We start from the raw sequence: 11,345 nt of genomic DNA on the forward strand, positions 1-11,345 counted from the left end.
TTTCTGAGGTAGGGAGACTTTGCCCACCAGGGAAAAGAGTACCTTGCACCCTACTCTTTGGGGCTGTTTCATAGATGTGTCAGGTTCCAGCCAGAACATCAGTCCCCAACTTCAGACCTTGAGGAGAGCTTTCCTCACAACCCTGACCCAGATTGCATTCCCTTCTTTAATTACAATACTTCTGAATTACAATAGTTCTTAATGGTGTACCTTGCTGTCACTTCTAGGGCTGACTTATCCTTTGAGTGCCAATAAATAGGTTTTAATTTTTAATTTCTTTTATAATCAGAAGAAAAATTTTAATACAATGAGCACATAATACCAAATATAGCTTAGGTTATATTCATCTGAATATCAATTCAGTGGTAAGATATAGTCTCTGACACTTTTTTTCCCCACAAAGACAAAATTTCCCTGGGCCCAGGAAAGCCATCATATAACCCTTGTCCCCAGTGCCCACACCTCTAAGTGGGAGTCCATCAGGATCTAATTCTCAAAGCATCTTGCACAACTCTGACACCCACTAGACTGGTCCAAAATGCAAGGAAGACTGGTCCAAAATGCAAGGAATGCATGTACATTCCTTTGCTCTTCAGATGTTTATGTATCTGTATTTACAGAAGGCTGTGGGGGGAGGGCATATTCTGGTGCTTGAACTCAGGGAGGGCCTTACCTCTTGCTTAGCTGTTTTTTAACTCAAGGCTGGTACCCATCACTTGGGCCATACCTCACCCGTCCACTTCTGCTTTTTGCTTGTTAGTTGGAGATAAGAGTTCCTCAGATTTTGTCTGCCCAGCCTAGCATTAAATTTCAATCCTCATGAGACAAACGACATTCTTTTGAAAATTTTGTTTTACCATCTTTAAGGGCATGCAGTCTTTACAGATGTTAAAGTACCATCCAATGAGAAAACTTTGGAGTCATTTTGTAAAGTAACATATTTCAGAGGCCAAATAAGCATATAAAAATCCTTCACTGGCTGGGAAGGTGGCTCAGTGGTAGAGTGCTTGCCTCGCATGCATGAGGCCCTGGGTTTGATTCCTCAGCACCACATAAGCAAAAAAAGCTGAAGTGGCACTGAGGCTCAAGTGGTAGAGCACTAGCCTTCAGCTGAAGAGCTGAGGGACAGCGCCCTCCCACAGGAAAATATTTTTAAAAATGATGACTTGCTGAAGGTTCAGGTGATCATTAGCCTTTCTTCTAGCCTGGACACTGTCCCCAAGCTTTTTTGCTTAAAGCTAGCATTCTACTACTGAGCCACAGCTCCATTTCTGACTTCTTTTTTGGTAGTTTGTTGGAAATCAGAGTCACAAGGCTTTCTTGCCTGGGCTGGCTTTAAACCTTGATCCTCAGATCTCAGTCTAGTGAACCTAGGATTACAGGTGTAAGTCACCAGCACCTGGCTAACCATAACTTTTATAAATACTGGAAAAACAAAAAAATGTGTGACTTTTATTGCAATAAACATGTTTTTGTAGTGTCTGACACTGAGCTACAATATTTCCAAGGCATGCCTGGACAGTGTTTAAAATAAATTATTTGTAAGGTACAGCTGACTCACATCTCTAATCCTAGCTACTCAGCAAGCTGAGATCTGAGGATTGCAATTCAAAGCCAACTTGAATAGGACAATCCAGAGACTCTTATCTTCAATTAACTACAAAAAGCTGGAAGTAGAGTTGTGGCTAAAGTAGTAGAGTGCCTTGAGTAGAAAAGCTAAGAGACAGTGCCCAGGTCCAGTGTTTGAGCCCTAATACCAGCAACAAATAAAATAAAATAAATAAAAATAAAATAAATTATTTATCTTTGTAATGTTGGCTGTATACCAGCTGAACATTAGTGTATTTTGTAGATTTTTAGTTTTTGCATATTTTTATAACTTACAAAAAAGTGGTGCATAAGGAATTAGAGAATAGATTACATGTTCACAGTTAACATAGTTTCATGTATTTTGGAGTTTTTAAGTGAAGAGGAAATGGTTCTGACACTTTAATAAACATGATTTCTTTTTTTTTTTTTTTTTGGGTCCGGTTGTGGGGACTGAACTCTGGGCCTGGGCGCTGTCCCTCAGCTCTTCAGCTCAAGGCTAGCACTCTACCACTTGAGCCACAGCGCCACTTCCGGCTTTTTTCTTTTTGCTTATGTGGTGCTGAGGAATCGAACCCAGGGCCTCAGGCATGCAAGGCAAGCACTCTACCACTGAGCCACCTTCCCAGCCCCTAAACATGATTTCTTGTTGAATTAAATTTGACATAATGCATGACCACCTTAGATCCCATTAAAAAATAACAGAGGGTTGTCACCAGTGACTCACTCTTATAATTTGTCTGGGAATGTGGCTCAATGGTAGAGTGCTTGCCTAGCATGCATGAAGCCCTGGGTTTGATTCCTCAGTACCACATACACAGAAAAAAGCCTGAAGCGGCACTGTGGCTCAGCCACAGGAGCTCAGAGACAGTGTTCAGGCCTTGAGTTCAATCCCCATGACAAGCAAAAAAAAAAAAAAAAAAGGAAAAAAAGATAAAGAAAGAAAGAAAGAAAGAAGGAAAATAAGAAAGCAAGCAAGAAAGAAAGAAAGCAAGGAAGAAAGAAAGAAAGAAAGAAAGAAAGAAAGAAAGAAAGAAAGAAAGAAAGAAAGAAAGAAAGAAAGAAAGAAAGAAAGAAAGAAAAAAAGATGAGATTGGGAATATGTGATTCAAGACCAACAATAGCTGGTACTCAGGTGTGTGGCTTAATTTCAGCTGTGCAAAAACATAAATAGGAGGATTATGGTCCAGGCTACCCTGGGCAAAAAAACAAGAACCTATCTCAAATATAACCAGAAAAAGCAGGACTGGAAGCATATCTCAAAACAGTAGAGCATCTACCTAGCAAGCATGAAGTCTTGAGTTTAAACCAAGTACCCAGGCCCTGAGTTTAAGCACAAGTGATGATGCACACACACACACACACACACACACACACACACACACACACACACACACACACACACACAAACGCATGTATGGTACAACTACAACCACTTTAAATAAATGTGTTGCCAGTTTCATATCAACCCCATGATCCAGCAATCCCACTCCTGACCATTTATTTGCCCCATAAAAACATAAGCCTATAAAAAGACCCAGATAAGCTTATTCTTAGCAACTTCCTTCCTAACAGCCCAAACAGGCAGCAGCCTCAAATGCTTAGTAATAGGAAAATGGATCTGCAAGCTAGTGTATGTTCATACAATAGAAACTACTTTGGAAAAAAAATTGAACTCCAATACACACACACACCCTGATGGAATTTCAAAAACATTATGTTGAAGAATATGTATTATGTATAGTATGCATTACATATTGCTTTTCTTTAAGTTCTAAAGCCAGATAAAATAATTCTTGATGATAAATTCAGGAATGATTGCCTCAGAGGTAAGAGTCAGGGATTTACTAAGAAAATACTTGAAGGAAATTTCTGGAATGATGTTTAGGTTTTGGTATTGTTGTATTTAAGATTTGTGCATTTCAGGGGCTGGGAAGGTGGCTCAGTGGTAGAATGCTTGCCTTGCATGCCTGAGGCCCTAAGTTTGATTCCTCAGCACCACATAAGCAAAAAGAAAAAAAGCCAGAAGTGGCACTGTGGCTCAAGTGGTAGAGCGCTAGCCTTGAGCTGAAGAGCTGAGGGACAGCGCCCAGGCCCAGAGTTCAAGTCCCATGACCGGACCCCCTCAAAAAAAATAAATAAAGATTTGTGCATTTCACTGTGTATAAATTTTGCCTACAAAAAAATGAATCACAAATGCCAGTTAATAATATATAAATATTGAAGTCCTAAAGGGTAGAGAATACTGACATGTACTGTTTATAATGAAATGTTTCAAAAATCAAGCTAGTGGCCAAAGGATTTAAATAGATACTTCTTCATAGAAGATGATAGGTCTATGAAAATGTTGAGCATGAGAGAAATTCAAATTGAAAGCACAATGAGCTTTCATTTACCAATACTAGGAGATAAAGGGGTTCAAGACATGTCACCCTCAAAAATACGGCTCTTGCATATACAGTATTTTCATCCTAAGTCACTTGAGAAGAAACAGAGGCACTAAGGACCTGCCCTCTTTTTCCTACCCAGAAACAGGTCACAAGAAGATATTGTCCTTGTGCAAGGAAAATTGAACCTTCTATCACCAAAGGCTGCTCCCAGCTCAGCCCCCTTCACTTGATCCATCTTGGTTGTGTCAAAAGGTAGATACACCTTGGGGACTCATTACTTCTTTGGGTACATATCTCATCTGGAGGACTCCCATGTATAAAAGAAGATGTTATGTATGCTTTTCTCTGTTGCTCCATCTTCTATTAGTTTAATTCTTAGGTCCAGCTCAGACAGCCAGAGACCACCACGGGGACAAGTGATGAAATGAATTCTCAGGCCTTAATCCATAACCTATTACCCACGAGAAGTACACTCCCTTTGCTGGGTACTTTGACTCATACTCTAATCCCAGCTAGTCAGGAGGCTGAGATCAGAGAAGTAGTTTGAAGCCAATCAGGGCATCCATGAGACTATCATCTCCAATTAACCAGCAAAAGAAACAAAAGTAGAAATGTAGTTAAAGTAGTAGAGCACCAGCCTTAGGGAAAAGTCTAAGGAAAATATGAGGCCCTGAGTTCAAGAGTGTGTTTGTGTGTATATATGTGTGTGTGCACATGTGCATGCCTTTCCTTCTTTTGTCAAAGGGTCCAGATCAACTACGCACCATAATGACCCAGGTTGTGTGCCATGATATCTCTAAGGATAAACAGGCTGCTGCTCTGTGTGTTACATAGGAATACATTTCAGAAAAATGTCATATCCATGGCCACTGGATAATTACGAGCTCCAAGTATACCCCACCAATGGGATAAAAGGCCTACCCCTTCAGGGACAGCTTTCTCTAGGAGTGCCTTATTCTTGAAGAAAAGCTCCCACGAAGCTTTGTCTGTGTGTGTAGGCTCACAGAACCTACAAGAACAGAAGGAAGTTGCCTCTTTTCCAATGGCCACATTGAAATAGTCACACAATAACAAGTGTTGGTAAAGATGTGGAGAAAGTTGAACCCTCACATATTCCTGATGAAAATCTAATATATGGTACAGACACTCTTTGAAACACTTTGGAAATTCCTCAATGTGTTAAACACAGAGTTTTCCCACAACTCCCCAATTTCTCTCCTAGGTCTATGCTCAAAAGAATGGAATATATGTTTCCATACAAAAACATGTCTATGAACATTTACAAGAGCATTGTACTTAAATAGCCCCAAAGAAGAAACAGCACAAGCACCCATCAACTAATTAATGGACAAATACAAGGGAAATAGCCATATAAGGGAATATTAGGAAGCTATAATGACTACTGAAGTAGCCATTAATACTGCAATACAGATGAACCTTAAAAACCTTGTGCTGAGTTAAAGAACCTGACACCAAAGACTACATAGTCTAGGATTCCTTTTGTGTAAAAGATCCAGAATAAGCAGAAGTGGATGGCCATGGAGAGTGATTGTTTAATGAGTCTGGGGTTTCTTTGTGCTATGATGAAAAAATGTGGACTGAGAAAGTAGTGATGGTAGCACATCTTGTGAATAACTAAAACAAACAAGAAACATAGGCCAGGTACTGGTAGCTCACGCCCGTAATCCTAACTACACAGGAGGCTTCAAGAAAGTCCGTGAGACTCTTATCTCCAATTAACCACCAGAAAACCAGAAGTGGCACTGTGGCTCAAGTGGTAGAGTGCTAGCCTTGAGCTGAAGAGCTGAGGGACAGTGCCCAGGCCTAGAGTTGAGGGACAGTGCCCAGGCCCAGAGTTCAAGCCCCATGACCAATGAAAAAGAAAGACAGACAGACAGACAGACAGAAAGGAGGGAGAGAGGGAGGGAGAGAAAAGAAAGAAAGGAAGGAAGAAAGAAAGAAAGAGAAGGAAAGAAAGAAAGAGAGAGAAAGAAAGAAAGAAAAAGAAATAAAAGAAAAAGGAAAGATAGAAAGAAAGAAAGAAAGAAAGAAAGAAAGAAAGAAAGAAAGAAAGAAAGAAAGAAAGAAAGAAAGAAAGAAAGAAGGAAAGAAAGTTGGTGTTTTCATTTTAGAAGGGTAAATGTAAGGCGAGAGAGTTGTGTCTTTAGAAAAATGGAGGCAGGAGCTGGTGGCTCCTGCCTGTAATCCTAGCTACTCAGGAGCTGAGATCTGTGGATCACTGAAGCCAATATGGGCAAGAAAATCGTGGGACTCTTATCTCCAATTAACTAACAAAATGCCAGAAATGGAGCTGTGGCTGTAATGGAAGAATGCTAGTCTTGAGTGAAAAAGCTAAGGGATGGTGCTCAGTCTTGCCCTGAGTTCCAGCTTCAGGACTGGCACAAAAACAATTCCATTGTTTGATGAATGGATATAAAGATATGGATTGATGGAACTGATGAATTGATTAATGGATTGATGAATGGATAAAAAGATATTTGAGTAAATGGACAAACAGAAAATAATATAAAACATAAGTGGTGGTTATATGGGTGTCTGTTACAGAATTTGTTCTTTTAATTTTTTATATGTTTATAATTTTTGTAATAAAATGAAAAAATGACTAATTATACAACTTTTAATATTATTTTACTGATATATCAGTAAATATATCAAAGTATATATATATACTTTGATATATACAAAATATATCAAAATATATATTTGTTTTAAAATAAAAAGCAAGAAGATAGCTAGACAGTTAATACATACATGTCACTCTGCAAGACAGCTTGAGAGACCTAATCTATGGTTGCAAGTTCCTAGATTGGACATTGTGAGAGAAATTTTGGAAAAGCAAGTCTCAGAGAATCAGATGACAGCTGCATAATTCTTTATGGACTGGCATCCATGGTCACATATGTCATTTTAGTTATACTCTTAATTAAACCACTATGAGCCTGACAAATATCCACGTGGAGGGAGGATAGATCTTTCTACAGGAGTATGAAAAATAATACCTGCTTCCAGCATTTCATAATTAATCCGTGATAAGCCTTTTGCATTTGTCTTCCTGGGATGACTTTTAATCATTTTCCTTAGTTTGCAGCATCCTGAGTAGGTAGGATTATAAGTGTGAAACACCAGTGCTCAGCTGCATTTCAAAAAAATTTTTAAAGTATTTTCATTATTAAATATTAAACATTTTAAAGAAAAAGTTTCTAAGAAACTTAAAAAATATGTTTTTGAAAAAACCTTTTAGGCTGGATATGATAGTTCATGACTATAATCCTCGCTTGGGGAAAACAGGAGTAAGAGGATAATACTTTGGGGTAAGCCTCAGATACAATGCAAAATTCTACCAGAAAAATTAATACAAAAAGGGATGGGGCTATGGGTCAAGTGGTAGATGAAGGATTTGCCTCTCCCCTCTTGGCCCATTTTTTCCGTGGGAATAAAAAGGATTGACCTCCACCCTGTTTTCCCAAGTGCATACAGACATCAGACAAGCCACCAAAGATACATGGAGACTGCCTGCCGGACCTAAGCCTGGTTGTAAACATTCCATTGTGAGCCCAACTTCTCTAGACCTAAAGCTTTTTCATTAACTTCTGCCTCCTTGCTCAGATCTCATAAAACCCAACTCCCATCCTACCTCTTTCAAAGTCTCCAAGCCTGTGGGAAGGCTGTGCTATCTCAATAAACAGTCCTGGCCTGTGGAAGATCAAGTCCGGCCTGTTTCCTTCCTATCTCCTCCATTTTCCTAACAGTAGAGTACCGGCCTAGCAAGCAGGTGGCTCTGATACCAATCTCCAGCAGTGCCAAATAGTCATTCAGTAATTTAATCAAAAACATAAAACTACCTTCTACTTCCCCAGTAGAACTCCAAAGCACAATAACTATTCCTGCTTGCTGCTTACAGTTACTTGGGTTTGCACCATCCCCAAGAAAACTTTGAATGGCTAGAGGAAGAAATGATTTTGTGAGCACCCTTTGGGAGCAGCACTTGGTAGATATTAGCTTCTCTTTTTCTTTTCTCTTGTCTTTCTTTCAGAGCACTGAGTTTTGCTTGTTTTTCTTTTTCTTTCTCCCCTTTTCTTTCTTCTTCCTTTTGCTTCTCTCTCTCTCTAATTTTTTTTTTTGTTGTTGTTGGTCATGGGCCTTAAACTCTGGGCTTGGGCGCTGTCCCTCAGCTCTTCAGCTCAAGATGAATGCTCTACCACTTGAACCACAGCACCACTTCCAGTTTTCTGGTGGTTAATTGCAGATAAAAGTCTGATGGATGTTCCTGCCCGGGCCAGCTTTGAACCATGGTCCTCAGATCTCAGTCTCCTGAGTAGCTAGGATTACAGGGGTGAGCCATTGGTGCTTGGCTTTTTTTCTTTATTTTTTTAAAGACAGCATTTCATTATGTAGCCCAGAATTACCTCTGACTCTTGCTCTTCCTGCCTCAGTCTCCAAAGTGAGATTACAGGCTTTCAGTACCACACTCAGCTTCTAGAGTATTGTTCAATCACCAAATAATTAAAACGTAAGTTGACTTTAGTGAATCATAATCCAATAACCTAAAAAAATGTAAAATTATTTACAAAATTATCAGTAATCATAGATGCCTAAAAGTTCAGCTCCTCCCCAACACTTAAGAAATTTCTACATTAGGAAAACCTTAATTTTTTTTAGACAAAGACATGCAAAGATTATTTTTTTCTGGAAACTTTCAGAAATCAGTCTGTTGTTTTACAAAACCTTTGTATGAATCAAGTGCCTATGGTTCATATCTGCAATCCTAGTTACTCAAGATCTTGAGATCTGAGGATTGAGGTTAGAAATCAGCCCTAGCACTAAGCATTCACACACATACACACACAAACACACACACACACACACACACACACACACACACACACACACATACACTTTGCATGAATTTCTTTTTTTAATGATAGCTTTCATCTTTATTTCATGAACATAGTATTTGCAATAGTTTTCACTGCCATACACCCTCCAATTTCACTGTTGACTTAGCAACAAAATATCAATAGATATTTCGATATCAATAGATACTTTGAGATCAGTAGAGTATTTCTTCATGCAAGTTGAAGGATTATATATACATTGAATAACAAACACTCCAGAAATCTATACGTATGTACATTATCTACATATTAACTATATTGTAAATAGAAATGTTTTCTAAGAAAAAAGATAAGAAAATGAGAAATCACAGTCTAATGCCACTACTGAAAACCTATCAAAGCTCCATTTGGCAAGGTATCACATTATCTTTGATAAATTATTTACATGGACAGTCTTAATTCATCTGAAAACTTTTATATTTAAGTCATTTTCATCACCAATTTGTAAGTTACCCAAGCAGAATGGTATAGTAGAAAATCTCTGAACTTGGAATTAGAAAACTGTATTTACCGTGTCTAATTTTGATGATTAAATATGGTAAAAAACTTTTTTTTTTTTTTTTTGGTCAGTCATGGGGCTTGAACTCTGGGCCTGGGCGCTGTCCCTGTGCTTTTCAGCTCATGGTGAGCGCTCTACTGCTTGAGCCATAGCACCAATTCCGCTTTTCTAGTGGCTTATTGGAGCCAAGAGTCTCACGGACTTTCTTGCCTGGGCTGGCTTTGAACTGCAATCCTGAGATCTTGACCTCCTGAGTAGCTAGGATTATAGGCATGAGCCACTGACATCCAGCTTAAAAACTTTTTAGATATCAGTTGATGATATATTAGGAGTGTCACATGTTCTCTGTTAGCTAATTAAAAAATATAAAATATTTGTTGTTACCTCCACTTTACAGATAGACTAAAAGCTCTTTGGAGCTGACAAATGGGTCCAAGAGCCAAGACCCAAGGCTTACTAAGCATTATGATGCAAGGGAAAGGGTTTAACTTGATACATGGTAAGCTGTAACTTGCTGTAAAATGTAAAATGTCCTATCATAAAGCATCTCTGAATTTGGGCACCAGGGGCTCATGCTTGTAATCATAGCTACTTGGTCATACATGGGAGAACTCTTCTCCTACAGTGGTGCACAACTGTCATGGGAAATATAAATAGGTGGGTCATGATCAAGGGTGCTTGTTGAGACAAGAAGCGAGTCCTTTTCTCAAAAATAACCAATGCAACAAAGAAGTATTGAAGCATGGCTCATCAGTAGTGTACCTTCATTCAAATCTCAGTATAATCTAAAAGTGTCCTTGAAATAACTATTTCTAGCCACGTTCCTATATACTCTTTGCAGCTGTATGACTATAAAGTGCTTTTGCCCAACATAGTGGGTCAAACTTCAAGTCAGGAGCCAGAAAATTCTGATCTCAGCTGAGAGCTGTTGCTCAACATGTGAGCAATTTATTTTTCTTTGCTTCCTCATTTAGGTTTCCCAGTTATCATATGAGTAATGGAATATAGACCATACTGGTCCATATCTCACAATATTTACAAATATTAAACTTAGAAAACTTACTGTGATTCAGTTTTAAAATCATCTAGATATTCCAAAGACATTGCCCTGATTTTTGTCCCATGAGAATTAGAGACAGGATATAGGATAGATGTACAATCCATGTCCTGAAAAGTTAAAAAAAAAAGTGCTTTGTCTTCTGTTTTCCTCTTCTACTCTGCTGCCTTATATTTGTGCTGTGTGTGTGTGTATGAGAGAGAGACAGAGACAGAGACAGAGAAAGAGAAAGAGAGAGGTTGTATATCATTATTGCAAGATAGAAATCTGATACAAGTTGCAAAATTATGCATTTAATTTTAAGTTGCTTACAGACAGATTGATGCAAATTAAATATTTCAAAACAATCCATTTTTTGTTTTATTGGTGGTGCAATCTAAGCATATATGGGTCATTTGTTTACTCAACAGCTACTTATTGATGTCTTCTAAGTGCATAGTGTCAGACATGAGTTATGGCTAGCATTGTGCATAAGACAAACCCAACCTCCAGCAGATGAGGCCAGTGCTGAGCAACATCACAGCACTCACAAATGTGGTCAACTCTACTATGCTCAGTGTGTCTCCTGCCCGCAGGAGGTGCCCAGAAAAGCTTCCTTCAGGAAATTGTCAGCAAGCACAGGCTGCCATCTGCTCAGGGATGTGCAAGTACATTCACATGTGAGTTCTGACACATGGACAAGTTATTGTCTCAAGACTTGGGGCAGTATGGAAGGAGGCAGCTCTGTACCTGACAGGGTTGCTGTGGAAATGAGATGGAACACAGGTAAATGCCTGTCTCAGATGTGCCTATATATAGAGAGAGAGAGTACATATATGTACATATATGTATATATAATGTATTTGTATATATATGTTGTATGTATGTATGTGTGCACACACACATATATGTATTAC

Source organism: Dipodomys merriami, unplaced genomic scaffold (genome assembly GCF_024711535.1).
Source record: "Dipodomys merriami isolate MVZ:Mamm:240054 unplaced genomic scaffold, mDipMer1.0.p SCAF_9, whole genome shotgun sequence".
Taxonomy (NCBI): domain Eukaryota; kingdom Metazoa; phylum Chordata; class Mammalia; order Rodentia; family Heteromyidae; genus Dipodomys; species Dipodomys merriami.